At 44.2% G+C, this 21,558-nt stretch overlaps 1 pseudogene; it reads left to right on the top strand.

The window, feature by feature from the left end:
• The first annotated feature begins 133 nt into the window (after positions 1-133).
• Positions 134-15,727, top strand: LOC129339054 (cytochrome P450 3A6-like; annotated as a pseudogene).
• The last annotated feature ends 5,831 nt before the right edge of the window (positions 15,728-21,558 follow it).

Here is a 21,558-nt window from a genome sequence, read left to right on the forward strand (position 1 = left end):
AAAAATGGCAAAGGAGTTCAGATTTGAAATTTATTTTCACTTGTAGGATCACTCACTCCTTTGCTTGTTTTTCTGACTTCTCTGTTACCTTGGCAGGGGATTCTGGATTTCAAACAGAGATGCTATTGGAAGTATGGTAAAATTTGGGGATGAATGTCTCATAGAATGGAATTCTGGGAAGGATACGGTAAGGGTTGATGTTATGGTCTGCGGAATTGCTGAAGCATACCATTTACTGTAGTGGTTAATTTTCTTTTTTCTTTTTAAAATTCTTTACACTTTAATCCTACAACAAATATATATATATGTGAGCTAGCATTTGTACATGGTTCTGTTATTGCCTAATTGTTAAAACGTTAATATCTTAACAATGTTAATTAAAATATACATTAGACATACATAAATGCTAATACTTCAAAATGTTTGGAAGATATCTAAGATACACATAAAACACAAATATTAATCTGTGACCCATTATATAACCTCTGGTGGTTAATTTCTAAAGCAAGCAAGCAATGAAATGCAAATTTACCAGGAAATCATACATCCTGACTGGATTGCGCTCTTAATGTGTGGGTATAATTAGTGGGTAGCCTGGCAGTTAATTGGCGCCAGATGGATAGCCATGTCCCCTCCTTTAGCCTCTCCTGGTTTGAAATTAGTGCCAGTTGGCCCATACCCTTCCAGAATTTTCTTCTGAGCGTTGTGCAACTTTTAATGTGTTTGAATTTGCTTGCTTTCCTCTTCCCTCTCTGCCCTTTGCTTTGTTTCATTTATGTTAGATTCTAAGATATCTTGGCCATCTTACTGGGGGGGGTTTGTACCATGCTAATTAAAATTGTAAGTGCTAAATAAAGTGCTCTGTTCTTCCATGGGGGTTCCATTAATTCACCTGCTCAGCAATACAGGTCTCCTCCATCCTGCCTTGTACTTTTGGCAGGAGCCATTCTCAAAAGCTACCCCATCTTTCTTTGCAAGGAAGTAAGAAGAGACCATATCTATCCTTTACGCCGGAGTTTTGTTGGAAGGAAAAGGAGAGAAACAGCCCCGCCAACTCCTCTATGGTGGGATGGTTCCCCTCTCTTCTCATTGTGTCTTGCAGGAGGTGAAATTAGCAACAGCTATCCCAAAGGATCCTAAGTACCATCTTCTTTGGAGAATTTGGAGGATGTAAGAAGAAGGGATGGTTTCATTCTCTCCCCAGGGGGATTTTGTAGAAGGCAGCAAAGAGTGATATGCTTTTATTGCACCTTCTGCAAACGCCCAGAGAAGGGCACATGACCATAGACCGTGGGGAAGGGAGCTGCCATTGATGACCCAAAACTTCGTTTGTATGCCAAGGCAAAAGTACGGACTCCTGCAGATTTTTTTATTTTTCCAATGTCATTCATTTGTCACTGTGAGACCTACTGGCCAGCCAAAGGCATGTGTGCAATCTGGGTTGGGAAAAATATACTACGTGTTTGGGATAGAGAAGTTTGATGGAGCCTGTATAAATTATGCAAATTGGGTGACTTTTAATACACTCTCTGTTGGCATGATTTATTTTGCAACATTTCTCCTTTTGCATAATGTATTCTGGCATTGCTTCTCACGGAAAGAGCAAGAGCACAGAAGCCCCACCCCAGACTGTTAAGAAGTCTTGTTAAGCCATCTTCTAATAGCTTCTGAACTTTTGGCAGGAATGCTTCCAAGAATAATTTTGAAGCCATAAAGGATGGGAATATAGAATATTTTCTTCAGTTTTCTACCACCCATTCAGAGTTGCAGTATAGACACAGGCCGTGAGTAGAGATGGGCACGAACCGCATTACAAACATCAAAAACCCATGAAAATGGTGATCGCACGATCGTGACCCGGCGGATTGTGACCGGCCACAGCCAACGAACCAGCGGTCGGGAGAGGCCTGGTTTGGGGCGTTCGGGGTCGGTTGAGGAAGCCAGACACTCAGGCGCCAGCAATCTATTCCCCTGGCAACGGAGCCAGGGGAATGCCTGAGCTCTGTCTGCCCTCCTTCTGTCGCCCTGGAAACCCAAATGGAAGCCTAGCTTTCCTTGATCAGCAGGGCTTCCTTCCAACCATGGAGCTGCAAAGCAGTTACAAGTTGGGACAAGACACCCAGGGGAGGGAGGGGGAAGGGGGTGTTCTGTAGCCATGGGCACTCCAATCTCATCCCTGCAAACCCTGATAGGCAGCTCTGATGGCCAAACACAGTCCTCCTGTGTTGCTCAATGGGACCCATGCTTATAAATAGCCGTGGTCTCTCAGGCTGGGTTTCACTTTCTGCGAGCAGTGAAGTGGGACAGAGCTCTTGCTTGCCACTTGCTAGACTTTGGGGAGAGAGACTGAGAATACAATTGAGCTTGGCATCACCTGCTGTTCCTGTATCGCTAGGAACAGCGGCGCACTCCGCTTTGGCCTCCACGAACCACGATCCGGTTCGGGAACGGGAGATGTTCATTGCTGTTCGGGAATTCAGGATCGTGGCCCGCACCGAACCACAATCCGCTGGTTCGATATATTTTTTTTGTTCGTGCCCATGTCTAGCCGTGAGTACTTGTGCCCTGTATTCATCCTATCCAGGGCTTTTTTTCAGCTGGAACGCGGTGGAACAGAGTTCTGGCACCTCTTGAAAATGGTCACATGGCTGGTGACCCCGCCCCCTGATCTCCAGACAGAGGAGAGTTTAGACTGCCCAGTCTAAACTCTCCTCTGTCTGGAGATCAGGGGGCGGGGTCACCAGCCATGTGACCAATGTCGCCGAGGGCAATTTAAACTTTTAAAAACGCCCCCCTTGTTCCAGCTGACCCAAAGTGACATCACTGTGTGGTCCTGGGAGCATGCACGCACTTTGCGCATGCGCATGTGGTACCAGGGCCACTACCTCCTGCCAAGAGATGCCCCCTGTGCTGGCAACCCACTCAGTTCCACCACCTCTTTTCCCAGAAAAAAAGCCCTGATCCTATCGATGTGGTATCTGGTACATTGCAACCTAGGAGCTGAAAACTTGGGCCTGTCTTCTTTTTCACGAAGGCCTGTTGCATTCTAAGGATGAATTGGTATGATTTATCCCTTAACACCTCTCTTGATAAGTAGACTATTTGATGGTTAGCAACCAGTGATGGCCATTCTGGATCCCACCATCATCAAAACCATCCTGGTAAAAGAATGGTACGCCTATTTCACCAACCGCCAGCAGGGTATCCTACAGGGAGCATTCTTGACATGGCATCCTGTAATGTTGGATTGTAGTGTTTGCAGTCCTGAAAGGCCAACTCAGCCAACAGATGGGCCTGTATAAAAAGATTGGATTTCAATGCCCATCTGGCTTAATTTTTTGTACGTTTGACTGTGTAGAACTTTGGGCTGAATAGAGAACCGAAGAATGCCCTAACGGTGGCACGTTGGAGGAGGATTCGCACTGTACATTCACCCGTGGAAGGCTAAAGGAGGTAAAACAGATTTCTACCAATAAATACTTTGGTCACTATCTATTACTGAATTAAATTAGAGCTTCCAACCCAGCTTTTGGTAGAGCATTCTCCATAAGCGATAATTCTTTATTTAAAATTTTCTGAGTAACAAAAAAAGAGAAAAAAGAAATTAACCAATAACATGGTAGCACAGTCTATGCACGTTCCACTAGCTAGCCAAAAGGTACATTTTTGTCCATTACTAGTTGAAGGTTCTAGTGAAAGGCAAGGACTGAGGCCCAGAGTTGGTAGGGAGTTCTTCCAGTAGCAGCAGTAATAGGCTTTGCTGTAGGCCACAGGGGTGAATTGCAGCCATCTGAGGGGGGGATTGCTTCATATACTACTGCCACGGGCTTAACAGGGTGGATGCTGGTGGCCCCCCTCCCTGTCTGGCCTTTCCCCACCACCCCCCCATTTACACTTTGGGGGCTGGGGGGAGGCTCATGCAGATAGGATGGCAGGCCTTCTGGCCTTAGTAGGCCTTGTTACTTGAGGGAGGCTAGAACTGGTAATGTGGGCTGGTGGCCATCTTTTATTAGGGCAACTACAGAGTTGTGGTTATCAGTGGCCATTATGTGATACCAGGGCAGCCATCTTTGTTTAGGGCATCTTATTGGGCAGTAGCCATTCTGTGTGGTAGGCAGCCATTTTGTGGCTCACCCAATAGGTGGCCATTTCACTTCTGTACCCAGTTTAACCATGCTGCCCTAGAAAGGCCAAAGGAAGCCCAAAGGCAAACAGCCAGCAAAGAGGCAAGCCCCTGAACGTGCTGTGCTGGTGCTGTCCTCCTCTGATAGGAGGAGTTGTTTAGTAGTAGAGTTGCCAACTCCAGGTGGTGGCTAGAGATCTCCCGGAATTATAACTGATCTTCAGGCCACTGGGCTCACTTCCCCTGGGGACAATGGCTGCTTTGGAGGGTGAACTCTGTGGAATTGTACCCTGCTGAGGTTTCTCCCCACCTAGGGCTATACCCTCTCCCCCCCTTCCCCCCCCCCGAGTCTCCAGGAATTTCACAATTTGAAGCTGGCAACCCTATCTAGTAGATGTGATATACTGGATTGCATTGCAGCCCACGTACAGTCCAAAGGGGTCTCGAGGCCAAGATCAGGTCGGCCCAAGAAGCTGGAGTCAGCTGCTCTGTGTTAACAAGATTTTCTGCTCTGGAAGGACCTTCTGCCATAGGCGAGCATGAGGAAAGGGACATGCCGGCGGTGGAAGGTGCAGCGATGGACCCAGATGCTTGCTGTGGAGCCAGCAGGAGGAGGATGTATGCTGGATGAGTTTCAGAAGTGAAGGCGGTGGGGGCATAGCCCCGGTGGCAGATGGTGCTGTCACATCTGTGGCTTCAGATCATCCATGCTGGCCTGAAGAGGCCTGCCCTGTAGCATGATGGTAAGCACAGTAAAACACAGCGGGCATATGCATGGCTGTGGGGGCCCTGGGTTCAGCCTCTGTTCCTACACCTTTGGTGCTTTACACTCAGGCAGGACCCAGGCCAGTACGTCTCCGGGCCTGAGCTAGTTGAGACAGTGGTCTTCGGGGCCGCGGCCATGAAGCAGGCAGGTTGCCAGACCACACACACGGTTGGCTTTAGTCACTGTGACATAGCAATGAGTCAAGGGTTAGGCCTTAATGCCCCCCCCCTTTTGTTAGGTACCTGGATATAATATAAAGGGCATAAGCAGAGGCTTGGCCCTAGCGGTGGCAGGTTAGGATGGGAAAATGAGTGGGACGGTGACCCCCCCCCTTGGCACATCCCCATTGGTCAGGAATTGGGGTCTGTCAGGAGCGACTGGTGGGCTCCACGGCAGCCAGTTGCGAGGGCAGACTGCCCCATGGCTCCCCTGTACAAGTAAGGCCCTTCTGCTGTACAGCAAGGTACTGCAGGCTGGAGGGAGAACCATTTGCCTGGACGGCTGGGTACCAGCCATGCGTTGTCTGGCTCACCCCTTGCCCAGGTCAAGGCGGAGGTCATGTGTGACCCCAGGGCTTGACCTGTACCGCTAGTTAGTTAGATCCCTTGCCGTATTGACAGTTTATGTTGAAATTAATAAAGTGGCCCAATTTTATACCCAAGCTTTGTGTCTGCCTTTTATTTCGACTGCGAGGGGGCAAACGTCAATCGCCTCTTGATCACAGAGGGTGGGATTTTTTTCAGTGTAAAGTTGTTGGAGCAATCACACTCCTGCACTGATCAGTGTCTTAGTAATTTTTTCGGTCATGTTAAATAACAATCTGTGTGACACCTTAAAAAGGGTTACGGCAACAACTGTATTGTAGCATAAGTTTTCATGGGCGGATGTTGCAGATTGGAGGGCTGTCTTCTCCACTGTGGTCCTAGTAAACATGTTATCAGTCATTGTTCCATTTCACAGGCGGCCAAAATGTGCACAGCATTCCAGGCATTGGTTTGTATTTCAGATGTTGTCCCTCATCAACCATTATGGAGAAGTCTTGGTGAAAAAACATCCAGAAGAAAGTGGACAGTGAAGAATCCTTAGACATGAAAGAGTGAGTCACTCCTGTGGAGCTGGTAGGTGGCAGTCCATTTTACAATGGAACTGACCGGAACATTCACAACACCAGCTGCCATTTTGTATGGCATCTGTACTGAAGAGTTTGTCATTTCAGCGACATGTGCCGCAAAATCATTGGATCAAGTTCTTCCCACAGTATGCCAGTCTACACATCACAGGTGAGGGAGCACATTATTGAATGCTCTTCTGTATGTGTACCTTGGGGGACACAAGAGAATTTATTTATTTTATGTCATTTCTCACAGACTCAAGGCAGATTACATAGTGTGAGATTCAGGGCTTTTTTTCAGCTGGAACGCGGTGGAACAGAGTTCCGGCACCTCTTGAAAATGGTCACATGGCCGGTGGCCCTGCCCCCTGATCTCCAGACAGAGGGGAGTTTAAATTGCCCTCCGCGCTGGGGGTCACCGGCCATGTGACCATTTTGCCGAGGGCAATTTAAACTTTTAAAAACTCCCCCCTTGTTCCAGCTGACCCAAAGTAATGTCATTATGCGGTCCTGAGCTCCACCACTGAGTTCCACCACCTCTTTTCCCAGAAAAAAAGCCCTAGTGAGATTAATACAATCAGTATCAAGGACCTTTCCCTACAGTGTGAAGGACATTTCCATAAACAATGTCATAGGATTTTACAAAGATATAGCATTAGCAAGGATCCAATACAAAGTTGAAGAATTGCTGAAACAGAACATAATCAGTTCTAGGACTGACATAGGAGTACGTATTCAAAGCAACAGATAATATGCAAGGCAACATAGTGGTGAAGTCTATGGTCCCTAACTCATTGGTGAAGCATCTGAGACCCCCTCCCTACAACCCTCCTATCTGAGTAAAAAGAATACTCGGAAAAGGTTCAATGTCATATATATATTGAAAAGTATGGGTTAAATTTTTTTCACAGAGTAGTTTAAAGAAACGAACAAGGAAATAGACCTGGGATAGCACCATGGCTTGGAACAGAAGGCCCCAAGTTCAGTCCCTCGGACCACCAATTAAAAGATTTTCAGTGCTACAAAAGACCTGTCTGCCTGAGGTCCTAGAGAACAGGTGCCCCTCACAGTAGACAGTATTGACCTTGATAGACCAACCATCTGCCTCACTGTAAGGCAGCTTCACCTGTATGCAAGCACATTTTCTGCTCTCTGTCTTGGGTAGAAATACATTTTTTGCAAAAGTACAAGTCTGATGATGCAACAATACATGAGGAGTACTGTTTATTTTAAAATAAGAAATGCATGTTTTGTATGATTTACGCAACATTTTTATTTTTATCAGAAGATATATGGCTTTTAAGATCACAGCTTTTACAGAAATAATGTAATGAAAACTATTATTATTGTGTTTTTCTAATCACTTGATTTTTAAATGGGATTTTCAATCAGTCCATTCCCTACTCCGAGTCCAGAGCTGTTCAGGTTTAAAACAGATGGAATAAGTTCATAGGATTAATTTTAAACATTTTTGTTACACTTTTTAGATCTTTTTGTCTCTGTGGGAAGGCCCCTTTCCAATTCAAAAAGGCTTTTTACTCAGCTAGGAGGACAGTATTGTAGGGAGAGGGTCTCAGATGTTTCGCTAATGAGTTAGGGACCTTAGACTTCACTGCCTTGTTGCTTTACATACTATCTGTTGCCTTTAGTATGTGCTCCTATGTGCTACCTGTGCTTCAAATATGATCCTACTGGGTAGTTTATGTTGTCTAATGTCAGCCCTACAATTGCTTATGCCCTGTTTCAGCATTTCTTCAACTCTGTATTGGATTCTTATTAATGCTATGTCTTTGTAAACTTGCGTTTATTTGCCCTATATCATTGTTTATGGAAATGTCCTTGATATTAACTGTACTATTTCACACTGTGTAATCCACCTTGAGTCTCAGTGAGAAAGGCGGACTATAAATGACATAAATAAATAAAATAAATTATTTTCTTGAAGTTGTAGCTCAGTTCACAGGGAAACTTAACATGCTTGTTCTTGCAGAGGAGTGTCTCTAGGAAGGACACCATGTATCCTGGAACCCATCAACATTTTATCCTTTGCCTCCGTCTTGTTTCCTCCCCTCCCCCCAGCATCTTTGCAGCATACAGTATGGACATTGTAACCAGCACTAGGGGTGTGCAAGGCCTGCCTGTTTCAGTAAACCTGATTCGGTTTTAACTGAATCAGGAAACCGTTTCGGTATTCGCGTTTCGGCTTGATTTGGCCATTGTTTTCAATGAGAAAACCTTCTCACAGCTTTCCGGGAGTCGGGGGGGGGGGGCATTTTCTGTCCGAATCACACCAAACTGGGTGGAGACCTAACGCGTCGATTGGCTTATTGTCCCCGCAAATGCTCCATACTCCATGAACGCTGGGCTTTCATAGCTTACTTCGTTCTATTGAAAACATTATTTTGATGTTGCCAGAATAAAATCTCGTTGCTGGGGAAAGCGGTCTGCAGAATTCTATCTTCAGTGGCGCGAAGCGGACCACCCCACATTTTCTGTCTTTTTTAAAAAAAATTTAATCTGATTAATGTAATATCGAAATTCCACTAAATGTTCTTGCGCAATGATCAAAACTACTTGCACTACCAGAGCTATTATGGGATCCATAGTAATGAATCCTACCAGCCACTATCACCCACAAAGAGATCTTTCCTGCGTGCTTCCTTTTTATAGGATTTTTAAGTACCCCACCAGAAATATGAACCAATCACTACGAAAAGCAGCACATGATATATCACTTTGCTGATGTTTCAGTATATTGCAATTTCGAAATAACGGAATTCTGTTTAAAAAAAATAAAAATAAATTGGGCAGGAAGATTAAGCCCCGCCCACTAAGACGTCTTTGCCAACGGCTGTGTGAACAGTAGATCGCGCAAGGAATATGCAGTTTAAGCATGAATGTGAACAGATTCCATAACAGGAATCAATAGAAAGTGGCAGGCCACAGGACAGGGGAGGTTAGGTTTTGGGGAGGGGGGGTGTGGTATTTGGCAGTTTGGGTGCAGGTGGACTGTGGCTGTGGCCATTGGCAGCCCCAATCCCATGTGTTTCTGCGGTGTGGAAGTCTTCCCCACAGTAGAAAGACAAAGAGGTGTGACAGGAGAACCACCTTTGGGGGGGGCATAAAATGGCCCCCCAAAGTGGGAACAGCTTGGGCCTTGGTAGAGGGTGGGAGGACAGGTAGGAGATGGGCCCCTGAAGGTTGGGGGCATTTTGCATGCAAAATGCCACCCCTAGCCAGACAAGCCTCTCTTATTTCCCACATAGGGAATAGTGGAGTGGAGGTGGATATGGGCACCTTCTTTGGGAGACCATAAAATGGCTCCCCAAAGTAGAATCTGCCTAAAACTTGGTGGAGGGTGGGAGGATAGGTGGGAGCAGGTCCCCTGAAAGTTGGTTGCATTTTGCTTGCAAAATGCCACCCCAAACCACCTAGAAAAATGACTTGTTTTTCCCCACAGAGAACCATAGAGTGTAGGAGGATGGGGGCACCTTGATTGGGGGGGACATAACATGGCCCCCCAAAGTCCAATCTTTCTGAAACTTAGGGGCTAGTTAGAGAAGAGTTAGGAGAAGGTCTCCACCAAGTTTGGTGTGATTCGGACAGAAAATCGCCCCCCCCAGACTCCCGGAAAGCCGGGAGGTTTTCTCATTGAAAACAATGGCCAAATTGTTTCTGTAATCTCTGTTTCGGTATTACTGAAATTTTTCGATATTCAGAAAAAGTTTCAGTAATACTGAAAAAAACTGAAACAGCCCTGATTTGGTAACTTTAACCTAATCAGAATACCGAATTGCACACCCCTAACCCGCACCTCCTTCAGAGTCCATGAGCAATCCCAATGATCCTTTTGTCATGCAACTCAAGAATTTCCTCAAGTTCAGATTCTTAAATCCACTGATGGTCTTGCTTAGTACATTTGAAAGCACAGGTGTGTTGTGCATGTCTCACACGCACAACCCAAGCTTTTTAAAAACAAGCTGTGGGCTGATTCCGCACACGTTGGATAATGCACTTTCAATGCACTTTATCAATCGTTTGAGGTGGATTTTTTGTTCCGCACACAAAAAAATCCGTTCCAAATGATCTATAAAGAGGATTGGAAGTGCATTATCCAATGTGTGCGGACTCACTCTTGGTGAAGATGACACATCCTTTGGCGTATTGTCAGAAGGTCGCTTCTGCATCATTTATTCTGTTGAACATAATGCAGCTTACTTCTGAGCAGATGCAAATAGGATTGCTGTATAAGTTACAAGCCTATTTCATATCCTCAAGCACAAAAATATTAAGAAAGTACAAAGAGGGGAGTGTTTTCAGTAGAATGTGTTTGGACTGTATATCCTCGATCTATAATTGATTGAAGGATGGATTCAAGACTGCAGCCTTGCTGTATAGGTAATTGATTTGCATCAGCATGCCATCCTTCCAAGGCCCTCTCTGTTATAAACAGCTGCTTAGGTCTTCCTGACTACATTTTCTTAATGGGTGCAATTTTGCTGTGTCTTTCTGAAAAGCCAATTTAGTGGAGGGTTGTTGTTGTGTATTTTTTGCAGTAATCTTCGCATTTCTCAAGCCAGTGCTGGAGAAACTAAAAATTGGTGTCATTCCCTGCATCCTTTGTAAACTACTTCCTTGATGTTGTCAACAAAATCAAGAAGGACCCGCAAAAGAATAATTAGAATGTGGTTGGGATTTGGTTCTTAAAAGCTTCTGCATCAATCCATCTGACAGAGATGTTTCTTGATTCTTAGATTCATTATTAAATTGGACATTGTTATTTATTTATAGTTACAGCTGTCATCAGCAGGGCTTTTTTTCAGCTGGAACGTGGTGGAACGGAGTTCCGGAACCTCTTGAAAATGGTCACATGGGTGGTGGCCCCGCCCCCTGATCTCCAGACAGAGGGGAGTTGAGATTGCCCTCCATGCCAGCAGCGTGGAGGGCAATCTAAACTCCCCTCTGTCTGGAGATCAGGGGGCGGGGCCACCACCCATGTGACCATTTGCGCTGAGGGCGATTTAAACTCTTAAAAACTCCCCCCTTGTTCCAGCTGACCCAAAGTAACGTCTTTGGCCCTGGGAGCATGTGTGCACTTTGCGCACACACATGTGGTACCAGGGGCGCCACCTCCCACCAAGAGTTGCCCCCTGTGCTGGCAACTCACTGAGTTCCACCACCTTTTTTCCCAGAAAAAAAGCCCTGGTTATCAGTATTATGGGGGAACATTAATGGAATGTGCAGAAATAAAACTAGAACCGAAGTCTCTGTTGATCTATATTTTTGTAAGGAAGCCATTTCAGAAGTGTGGGGGTGGGGGGGAGATTTAAAATTCTACTCATATATATATTCAGGATTAGAATTCTACATTTATATTGATATATAGAATTTTATACCTGGCAATCACTACAGCAGTGTGATCAACATAGTTCAAAGAATCCATGCTGTTTTACTTGTTTATTTTTCAACCAAAGTGATCGTACATTTTGACATCCTCAGGCCTGTTTAATGGTTTTGCACCCATCTATGCACACTGTATAGAACCAGGGTATTGATGTGTACCAGGGGAATATTTCAAGTGGACTTGAAGTCTGAGGGTGAGAAGGAAAGTGCCATCACCAGCGTTTCCCAGGATGCTACCGCTGACTTCTGTGGCTTGTGTGTATGCCCACAGGATACATTATCTCCTTTGCTACTTCTCACAGCTATACACTTCTATAAAAATCAGTGTCTGGTATTATATTGGTTGTGTTGCTGGTGTATCTCCTTTTCAACCGGAAATGTGGTCACTGCCACATGATGTTATCGCTAAAGACACTTTAAAGGATTTGTCCACATTGGACATTCCTAAATAATTACACCAAAGCAGAAGCCCCTTAGTGAGTCTGAGTTGTTTATTGTAATATACATCATGTAATGGTTAATTCATTCCCATCTTTTTTTCCTGGTGCTTCTCAAGCTCTGACTGACTTTTGAAAGAGATATTGACACAAGCTGTCACCTTTGTTTTTGCTAGCTAGGAGACCACTGGTTCCTCCCTCAGCTTCCTAACATGCTGCTTGACTACCCACCCACATGTTCAGCAGAGGCTACAAGAAGAGATCGATGAAGCTCTTCCTGACAAAGTAAGTTATGGTCTCATTGTCTTGTGTTAACTGAGGATAGACCAAATTGTATATACCGGTGGCAAGGAATTTGCGAGAAGGAAAGTCTTGTGTACTTCAATGAGTACACAAGACTTTTCCCCCTCACAAACTGGTCTGCTTTATCTGGGTGACAGGAAATTGGTTACAGTGGTAGTGCAAGGAAATGATGAACTACTGGATGTTTGCCCCAAGATCCTGAGAATGTATTAAAAAAACTCAACATGTTTCTAGTCTGTATGTTCATATAAGCAGTAAAAGTTGTGACTAGGATGAGCAGTGTGTCTTATATAAATCTGAGAGACTCCTATGCAGCCACAGACTTTGGTATAATGCTAAGAAACTTGGCTTTTGTTTGAAAAAGAATCATTTATCAGTGTCCTTGGAGGGCTTAAATGCTAGCATGTGAATAAAATATAAACATGGGCTGTAGCCATATAGTGAATTTTACTGAGGTTTTTTACCCATATGAGACAGTAATCTGATTTCCTAGTCACTTGGCAGAATTACAGTAGTGTCGCTTCCCGTGGCTAAGGACGCTGCTGCCACCACCATCGTGAATGGAATTGTTTCAGCATTTGTGAACAATCTGAAGAAGGCGGAATCCATCCCATGTTGGTTTGGTGAAGAAAATAGTCAGAAGGCAGAGAAGATGGGAAACCAGTGGAATTTATGGAGGTGGGAAACAAAAACTACTGCATTCATGTTTAGACATTACTCTTCTAGGAGTTTGGCTTAATACTTTTATTAATTTCAGACAGGAGATGGTTAAATATTCCTATACTTGACGAATGAAGCAGTAATATTGGAAGATGGAAAATACAAAGTTATGGAGGGGGTGGGATGCTAGTGATTCTTTAACAAGTCCCACAACCTTGTAATGAGGACTGGAAGATGGTCCTCCTTCAAATAGAATTAAAATTGGGAATTTCCGGATCCTAACTGTCAGGATCTGTTTGCATAGTACCTGAGAGAAAGTAACCTGAGTAACGCCATGTCTAATTCTGTAGTTGTTTAGTCTTCCTTTCCCTCTAGGCCCCACCACCTGCAAGGAGCCGATTCCATGGGAGAGGATACTGTCTTATCTATTCTTCGAGCTGATCCGACCTTGGCCGGCGTTCCCACAGAGAACTTTCATGTTATGTGAACTCTGGGGGGAGGCTGGGCTCTGAGAGTGTGAAGTGTAACAACTTTCGTTCTGTGTCTCATTCCTAACAATGCTTCGGTCAGCCAGGATCTCAAATCCTGGAATATGGACGTCTGGGCCTGAATGCTGTCTTTCAAAATAAAACCTTTTGAAATCAAAAGACCTTGTCTTCTTGCAGAAGGGAGTAAGACAGACTCTCATGTCTGGAATGCCATAGTCTGACACTAACAGTTTATATTCCATGATTCAAGGTCCCTGAAAATGGCATTATGGTTATGGCACCGTCATGAAAGTCTGCATGTTTCGAAATCGCCTCCCCATCAAGTGGGGATGTTTTCTCCCTTTCACAGACCACTCCCACCTATGATGCCATCCTTCATATGGTAATGAATGAAACCCTCAGGTTCTACCCCCCCAGGAGGACATAATGAGAGAGCTTGCAAAAGCACTGTAGAGATTAATGGCGTGACTATCTCAGAAGGAACCATGATTGTATTCCCAGCTTACGTCTTCCACCATGACTCAGAATACTGGCTAGAACTGGAAGAAGTATTTTGCAAGTTAGAAAGGTTTCTTTCTCCCAATAAACTCATGGAAAACAGAAAGAGGAAACAGCAAGTGGTTTTGACTATTACAACACCTTAATAATACATTTATCATTGTTTGGCATCTAGTCTCTGTAACAGCATGCAGGGTCTTTTTTATGATCCACATCCATAAACTTTGTATGGAATTTAATTAACTGTATTGAAGAGAGTGACACCTAAGCTGGCTTTAGCAATAGCAATATTGGCCTGGTTTTATGGCTAGCTATTAAAAGAAGAGCTATAGGGCAACTGGCACTGAGACACATGAATCCACAGCAGAAGGGTAAAGATGCATGTAAGGAATTAGATTTAATGATTCCGTTTTTCCAGCTGGAGGGGAAAAAATCCTCCATTTGAAAGCCATTTGTTTCTTTCTTCAATTGAGAACCTGCAGGCAGAACTGATGAGCCTCTTCCCTTCTGGGTCACAGAAGGATCGAGAGTAATTGGGGACAACCCAGCAGAAATTTATTTTGCCAGTGCCCTATTTTATATTAATGTGACCTGAGCAAGAACGTAGCTTGTGTCCAGTATTGAAGGCACTTCAAATGGCTCTAAGTAGGTTTTATTGCTATCCGTCATCACTGTGGCCACAAATGGAATTTCCATGTTCACAGATGGCATATCTTTGAGTGTGAATTTCTTAGGACAAACCACTGATGTGTCCCCAGCTACTGAATTTTTCCTCTGAGCTGCCCAGAGACATCTGGTTGGCTGCTGCTACGGAAAGAACAATATAGGACCTTTGGTCAAACTCAGTAAGGCAATTCAAAGGGCCATTTGAATTTGTCGTTAATAGTTTATCTTATCCCTGCCCATGTCTCAATGTGATAAAATCATCCTGAGCTGTGGTAGTGATTTCCTATAACTCCCCTTGTAGCTGCATTTTTCCCTGTGAAGAACAAGCCCTTTTCATCTGCCATTAGATCAATAATTTGAGTAATTTGCCACAAATACTGATGTTTTCTTTTAGTTACCCGTCCCCTGCACCAAAAGAATGGTGGTTTTTGCCTTGTGTGTTCAGGGATAGAAGATGCATCTGACACCTCTCTCTTGGGATTTGGTTTCAGGTTCAGTAAAAAGAACAAGGAAGCTGAAGCTGGTCTGAGAAACTGCACTACAATGTTCTTTGCTCTCCTGATTGTGAAAGCGGCTGTGGATTTCCTGTTGCAAAAATTTTCTTTCCACACATGCAAGGAAATGCTGCTAAGTAGCAGGGCTTTAGATGCAAGGCAAATTTCTTCACTGCCTCTGTTCCACTAGCACCTCCTCGAAAACAATAGTTGTGAGGTAAAAGTGGATTCCTGGTGGCCACAGAAAGCAGAAGACGATATTGACAGTGGGGAGCGGAGAAGCTACAGGGTGGGAATTAAGTAAGCTGCAGTGCTTTTGACAACTTAAAGAGTATAGGCCTTCTGAGATCTAGTGACTGATTTCTGTGGAATTCAAGAAGACTGATAATAAAGACTTTCCTGTGTGTCCCTTGTTAGGTGACTGCAAAGTGCTTAGAAGATTAAGCAATCATAGCAGCAGTATGATGCTGTGCTGACACGTCATGTGGGAGCAGCTTGCTGGCTCTGTGGCAAAGTGCAGGAGGAATCAAACACATGGGTGTGGAAAGAGTTGCAGATGGCTAAATATGGGCAAGTTCCTGCTTCCAGTGCTGTGGATATCTCCTGGATCTTTTCTGCTTCCTTCCAGTCACTGACTTAATTTTTTCTTACATTTTCTTATTTCTCCTGTGATTGTCAAAGATTCCCCTTGGAATTAGACACCAAAGGCTTCATGCAACCCAAAACCCCCATCAAGCTGAAGATGGTCCCCAACCCCCCTGCTGAACCTGATGAATAAAGGAATTGGCAGAAGCGGAGGTTGCTGCCATCTCCCACTTCCACACCTTTTTTCCTTCACCTGTCCTGGGACTAGAGTAACAGAACTGCGGGGAGGAAGTTGCAGTTTTTGCATCAAGATCTTACTCTGCTTCTTGTGATAGGTGTTTTCTGTGTATTGGAAAGTGTTAGGTTGTCTTTGGACATCCGTTCAAAAACTTCACCAACATGAACTCTTTTTTAAAAAATAAGTAAATACATTTTTTGGAAGTTTCCCTCCAAGATTTTTTGATCTGTCTTTTTGGGGGTCGAACACTCCATTCATATCTCCAAATATTAAAATCTCACCTTTTTGAAAGTCCAATAATACTTGATAAAAGTTTTCCAAAAAATCATTTTTGATATTATTTGGTGCTTATACTGGCACCAGTATCCATAGCAGTTCTTCTGGTAGCTTAATCTTCAGAGTAAAATACCTTCGATTATGATCCTTTAATTCTTTGAGAACTTCCAAACTTTGGTTATTAATATATATTGCTATACCTTTTTTCTTTGTTTGTGCAGATGCAATGTAAACCTTGCCCAGTCTTTTACAATTTAATATATACTCTTGATCTTTTTAAATATAAGTTTCTTGAGCATATATTGGCGTTTAATTTCTTCAATTAATTGAAGATTTTTGATCATTTGAAGGGCAAACTATTCAAATTCACTGAAATTGTTTTAAGACCATTCATCCCCCCGCCCGCCCCCCCCCCCCGCCCCCTCCTCTTCTCTAGGTAAAAGGCCAGCATCTTCCGAACCTGAGCTTTGATCACTGTCCTTCACTGACGGCTCTTGTAGAAGTGCTTCAGTTTATTCAACAGTTATTTTTTTCCTGTCCTTTGCCAGAAATATTTCTAAAGCAAAGGGAACTTTCCAGCAATATTTTATTTGCTTCTGTTGCAATACTCGCTTCAAATTTCCAAATTCTTTTCTTTATTATGTTTGGTGCTAGATCTTAAAATATTTGTATTTCTTGTCCTTCATTTTTAGTGGTTTGTTTCTGTCGTAATAAGATTATATCCTCCGGTGGGGGGGAGGTATGAGTAAAAGTAACTAATATGTCCCGTGGTACTTTCTTTTTGATTGTGTACTTTGAATTTATTCTAAAAATCTGTTCAGTTTCCAGAAAATCACCTTGCACAGAATCACAGAGTTGAAAGGGGCCATATAGACCTTCTAGTCCAACCCCCTGCCCAATGCAGGATGAGCCTAAAGCATCCCTGACAAATATCCATCCAGACTCTTCTTGAAAACTACCAGCGAAGGGGAGCTCACCACCTCCTCTGATTCCACCTTTGAACTACTCTGACCATGAAAGTTTTTCCTAATATCCAGCCGGGACCTTTCTGCATGTAATTTAAGCCCATTGCTTCGAGTCCTATCCTCTGCTGCCAAGTGGAACAGCTCCTTACCCTCCTCCAAATGACAGCCTTTCAAATATTTAAAGAGAGCAATCATGTCCCCCCTCAATCTCCTCTTCTCCAAACTAAACATTCCCAAGGCCCTCAGCCTTTCCTCGTAGGGCTCAGTCTCCAGACCCCTGATCATTCTCATCGCTCTCTTCTGCATCCTCTCAATTTTGTCCACATCCTTTTTGTAGCGAGGCCTCCAGAACTGCACACAGTACTCCAGGTGTGGCTTGACCAGGGCAGCATAGAGAGGGACTATGACCTTCTGCGATTTTGAGGCAATGGCCCTTTTGATACAACCCAAGACTGAGTGTGCCTTTTTTGCCACTGCATCACACTGACTGCTCATAATCAGTCTACAGTCCACTCTTACTCCAAGATCTCTTTTGCATACACTACTACCCAGAAGTGTATCCCCCATCCTGTATTTGTGCTTCAGATTTTTGTGGCCCAGCTGTAATACTGTGCACTTATCTATGTTGAATTGCATCCTGTTCACAACCGCCCACTTCTCCAGAGTATTCAGGTCTCGTTGAATTTGAACTCTTATCTTCTTCAGTGTTTTCCACTCTTCTCAATTTGGTATTATCAGCAAATGTAATGAGTAGCCTGTTTAGCCTTTCATCCAAATCATTGATAAAAATATTGAAAAATACCAGGCCCAAAACCGAGCCCTGTGGCACCCCACTGGACACCTCCCTCTAATCTGATGAAACGCCATTGACCACCACTCTTTGGGTGTGGTCCTCTAACCAGTTCCCTATCCACCGAACTGTCCTATAGTCCAGTCCGCAGTCTTCCAGTTTACCCATTAGAATATCATGGGGAACCTTATCAAAAGCTTTACTGAAATCCACCTTCAGATACTCTTGTATAAATCACCCAAATTTTCTGGAATTCCACAGAACCTTAGGTTGTTGCTCCTAAGTTTTGTTTCCAAGATTTCAGTTCCTTGATCTGCTTCTGTCAAGGAGCTTGCTTGTAGTTCTTGTAGTTCTGTAGTAGCTTGTAGCTAATTTGTTTTTTTCTTGTATCCCTCTAAGTTCTTTTTGCTGTGTCTTAATTTCTTGGATGTCTTGTTTATTTATGGCAGGAACTCTTAAGTCACCCCTATTAACACTAACATGGTAAAGGGAAGTAAAGAAACATGTTCCATAAATAAATCCTTTCCTTTTTATTAAATTATGTCAGTTTAGCAGGAATGCTATATATTTTCCTATGTATGTGTGCAGTAGAGGGTTGAGCTTTAAAGCATTTTGGTTGGGATGAACTGGAAGCTATTTGGGGCTCTCTGACAATCCTGTTTATTGGAAGTCTGGAAGACATGCAGTGTTTTATATAGCATTCTCAAGATTGACCCAATTAATCTTTTCCCAAATGCAACAAGATTCCATCTCACTTAGGTGGAATATTTCTTCCTGAATTTGTACCTCTCCATAGAATTCATGCTTAGATTGCAACTGGCTTGCCCATGCTCTGTGTGCACAGCAGCTTTGCCACAGATTAAGCTGAGAGCATTGTGCCTATTTGGTCAAGGCTGTGCTGCCAGCTGTCAATCTCTCTGTACATGCCAGACCATGAGGATCATACTGACAGCAAAGTTAAAAACAGCATTAACAGTCGGCTGTTCTTGGCCACGTTGAGAGGAGAGGCAGATGTGCTCATCCAGTGAAGCAGCTTGCCACCAACCACCCCCTAATGCCTATGCACAGCTAAGGCTGTAACCACACCCATCTCTATTACGGGGGGGGGGGTCAGAACCACAGGCTAAGTGTAGGTAACCACATCCCAATTGTCTTTAACATGGGAAGGAGTAATGTTGGTGCAGAAGCCCTACTGTGGGTCATAAGAGTGTGTTTGCACAACAATGATTTTTCAGTCATATGCCAGGTTGAATTATTTTGGTTTCCTCCCCCATATTTGGATGCTGAGAATTCTGTGCTGCAGACCCCGTCACTCCCCTGACAGAACGACAGTGCCCAGTGCCCGTTCATGTCAGAGAAAGACTGTTCAACCTGTTTAGATGTTTCTTATTGCCATTGTTGTTGTCTAAACAGGCATATTCTGTTATGTGGGTGCTGCTCCCCTATACTCTGCCTAGGAAAATAGAGACAGCTTGACTGGCAGTGCCACTTTCTTGTCCTTTCCCTGTTTTTTCTTCCGGAAGACTGATTCATAAGTCTTGACAGGTCCTTTCTGCCTGTCTGATTTAGGGAGGGCTATTTAGATATAAGTTTTTGGCTGTTTACAGTTCCATGTTATCCACCTCTGCCGATGATCAGCGGTGCTGTTGCGTAGAGCTCTGATCAACCACCAGCTGCCTTGCAAGGCTGCACTGAGAATGGAGTGAAAGGTTAAGGGCCAAGGATGAGGCCACCATACTTTCTCTGGCATGCTGATGAGTTGCTCGCCACAGACGCCACTCCTTATGCAATCCTTTGTGGTGCCAAATTGGCCTCTGGCAGTTGATTGCTGGAGCAGGATTATTACCCAAGGAGCTAACGATGCCATTGTCTGGGAGCACCTCTTGTGAAAATGTCTGTTGTTCTTCTCCTGTTGAATTCCTGGACCCTTCAGGCTCACAGATACAGAAACAATCGTCTACTGACATTATGCTGCTGCAGTCCCGAACGCCCGAGCTCAAGCGATCTGCCGGCCTCATCCTCCCGTGGTTAGACTGGGATTACAGGCGCGCACCACCGCACCCAGCTCTGTTGAATCCCTTTAAAATTCTACAGTGTTCAACTGTTCCATACTTGTTCGATCTGTCTCAGAGGATGGTTATGAGGATGAAATAAAATACTTCTCCCCCACCCCCATGCTTTGAGTTCTTTAGAGAAAGGATAGGATCCACAGGGGATCATTTTATTTAGCAGTGCCACGCTTTCAAGAAGAGGAAAGGCAACTTATTCTTGCATCGGTCACCCACTCCTCCTTTCTGAACTCCCACACGCTGGGGGGGGGGGGGAAAGGTGCTGCAGAATAAACTTGACCGCTGACTTTCTGTCCTTCCTGGAGCCTCCCATAAAGCTTGTTAACAACATAGTCACGTCAGGGTAGTAATAGTTCTAGATGGAACTGCACATTGCGAAAGACACAGGGCTGTCACTTTTAAAAGCATTCTTGTGCCAAGGTCACCCTTGTCCTCTGCAATAACACTTCATGCTATGTCGGGTACTTTTGTGTATTTGTTTATTGATGTTACTGACTACAGCTGCCAGGCACAAGAGCTCGTGTGAAGATTTGCAAGTTGAGTGTCCTCACAAGTCATAAAGGGTGTTGAGAACTCAACATGGAGATGCCCTTCTCAATATGATTCCTGTGTCTTTTATAACATATAGTTCTGTGCGCAGTCTCATATGTTACTTCTATGTTTTGATGAACTTTTTAAACCCTTGGATATGAATAATTTGGAGACCAAGGCCATTTTCACGTCTTACCGGTCATTCAAAATCACGCAAAACTCCCAGAACGACGGCATCTTCCTGGAGCAATTTCCCATCATGGTTCTGGTTTGTAGCGCAAATCGCATGTGAAAACGGCCCAAGTCCCTTTCCTTCCTCCTCTCATATATAAAAGAAGAATGTATGGAGCCTCACAGTGATTCAGCTAGTGTTGTGTAAGGTCTGCACAGCACTGTCGATGCATCGAAGCAAGAAAACAATTGTTGGCATTCCTCTACGAGTGCTCAAGATGCATTTGTGTTGTGATACGGATTCAGCAGCCACTGAAAAAATGTTTCTTGCCAAGAGTGACCTTTCAGGCCTGGTTTCTGCGTCAATGTTTTCCATGGAATGTGCCCCAGAAAAACCTGATGTTGTTGACAGTACTTGAGATGGAATTTCTGGTTATCCACTTTCTGGTCATGGGTGGTAAGTTCCAGGGAGGATCGCAAACAGGGCCGTTTCCAGACGGCTTACCTGCCTCCGGAACATCGCGCCATCTTGCGGGGAAAACGCGAAATATCGTGTTTTCTCGCACGAGTTTTGCGCGACGTTGCGCAAAACTCGCGCGAGAAAACGCGATATTTCGCGTTTTCCCCGCAAGATGGCACGACGTTCCGGAGGCAGGTAAGCCGTCTGGAAACGGCCCAGGTGTTCAGAGATGACATCCTCAGGCTAGACAGCATTGGAGATAGCTAGATCAATGGTGTGACCTGGCATTCTGAAGATGCTACAAGGGTCAGGCTGTATCAAATAAAATATTTTTGATTATATTTATTTGATATAGCTTGACCCTTGTAGCATCTTCAGAATATTTCGGGCTGAGTTTGGGTTTTCCCCTCCTCCTCCTTTTTTCTTTGTTTCTGATTTGCTATTATGTCACCTTCATATGTTCTATTGTGTGGCATGAGAAAAAGATGGCTTCTCTGCTCACAGCTAATCACCTCTACCTGCTA

This window comes from Eublepharis macularius, chromosome 12 (genome assembly GCF_028583425.1).
Source record: "Eublepharis macularius isolate TG4126 chromosome 12, MPM_Emac_v1.0, whole genome shotgun sequence".
Lineage (NCBI taxonomy): Eukaryota > Metazoa > Chordata > Lepidosauria > Squamata > Eublepharidae > Eublepharis > Eublepharis macularius.